Below are 2,256 nucleotides of genomic sequence, written 5' to 3'. Positions count from 1 at the left end.
ATATATATATATATATATATATATATATATATATATATATATATATATATATCAAAACTTATAAGAGAAGTTGAAGCTTGGCTTTTAATGGAACTGATCTCAGCAAAAAAATAACTTGTGAAAACTTATCTAGTCATACGTAAAAATTGCTAGTCATAGCTTGCATAATTATTTTGCAAAGCTACTTATTTATTTTAGAGGTTGTAAATGCACCATGGTGTGATAGGAGATTTATTCTATTTAAATTTTACTTTTTTAAATTCTATAAATAGAATTATATTGAACTGTATGTGCACACACATACACACATAGTAATTTAATACAACGCTGTAAGACTCTGTATAAATAAATAATGTAATACGTTTAATATTCCACCACTTTGAAATTACAAATAAATCTCTTTCATATACTTCGTATATTATATTTTTTAATTTTATAGCTCAACGAGAGAAATAATTGAGTCATACGATATGTAAGGACGAAATATTAAGTATAGAGCGGTTTTGTAGAAAAAAATTTATTCAGAGTGTACAAATAAAAAACTTAAATCTTTCAAACTCTCTGTATGAATAACATGTCTTAACCATATATATTGTACATATTACAGATTGTAATTTACCTCTCTCGTGGCGTTCGAGCGTCACATAAGTCACGAAATATTTTACGATCGAGATATGGTAAAATCAACTACATGTTCTTATTGAAGAGGAAGACGTATATAGCACACAAACAAATTTCCCTAAAGTAAGCAAAATTATCAAACCAATTTCCAGAAGCGTGGATTCGTAACCTATCGTCGAGTCTTCACAAAGACCTTCGCATTCACTTCTAATAAAATATTATGCGCGATAAACTATCCAAACGAATTAAAACACACGGCGTATAAGTATTAATTTATCTATTTCTCTAAAAAAATATTTATCAATGTTATAATTACACGAAAATTATTGCAAACTCATTCATATGTGTTACATGCGATCTTTGAATTTAATTTTATGAACTTAATACGACTATTGATTTTGTTACTACTAAAACGCACGTCTATCGTTATAATGTTCACTTTTCTGTATATCTCATCGCATCTATGCTAAAAATACACATTCTAATATATCTACAGAATAATATACTGAACTCAACATTCTATTCTTTGCAGATGCAATACAACAGATTTATTCTAAATAGAATCATTTGCAAACAATTTGATTGTATTTACAGAAAACTTAAACCGAAATTTCAATTTCATGGGGAAATGTCACACGAAAACTTCTTCGCGCTTTTAAAAACAAACGATCAATAAAATCGGAGCAAAGGAGTTAGAGGCCTTGTTGGTCACTATTGCGATATAGTAAAGATAACAATAGAAACAAGAATCTCTCTGTATTTAGCTGGTATGTGAAAACTTTGCTGTTTTATTTCAGGAAAAACAGTCGATGATATTTTCCGTGTTCTTTGATTGTTTCGTGACACAAAGACATTGCTGCGAGCACACGAGATACTTGAAAAGCTGCGAAATATAAGTAATATGGCCAAGAAATTTTTTATTGAAAAAATTCTATCAGACCTAAAACACAACATTGTATATTAAAAAACACGGCCGTGTTTTGAACGCCGAGTTTTAAACGCAACTTCTACTTTCATCAAATAAACTTATAGAAGTAATTTTCCTTGAAGACAATATGACTATATAACGAATAATTTTATATTTATATACTACAAGATTAAAAATATAGGCATTGCACTACTGATTAAAATATAAAACGTATTAATCGTTATAAACAAAATTGCTACAATGTATTACATCTCATATATATGTTCTTTATAAAAAATATAAGAATAGTCTTAGAATAGTCGGATAAATATTCTATCGTTTCGATCGTTGTTACAAAAAGGGAGGTCGGATAATTAATCTATTAATATATGAAAATCGAATGTCCCACGATAACTTTCATATATTGGAGCGTTTTTACTATTTGTTAATCTCTTACTATTTAACACTGTTATAAATTCGATGGCATGCGTCTATAACAAAGGAGATTGTGCATTCGACGGAAATATTAATGATCACAGAATAAAAATTTCGTAACGCACTTTGAGAGAAATTGCCCTCAAAAAATATGAAAATACAATAACTTCAATTTTCAATGTCAACGTCCATATCTGTGTGTGCTATTTCTATCACAAACAGTTTTCGGCATTATATGTATATATATATATATATATATATATATATATATATATATATATATATATATATAT

The sequence above is a fragment of the Odontomachus brunneus genome, unplaced genomic scaffold, assembly GCF_010583005.1.
Source record: "Odontomachus brunneus isolate Ranch 3 - 2012 unplaced genomic scaffold, Obru_v1 Obru_scaffold_160, whole genome shotgun sequence".
NCBI lineage: Eukaryota > Metazoa > Arthropoda > Insecta > Hymenoptera > Formicidae > Odontomachus > Odontomachus brunneus.
The sequence above is the reverse complement of the archived record's forward strand: the minus strand, read 5'-3'. Positions refer to the sequence as shown.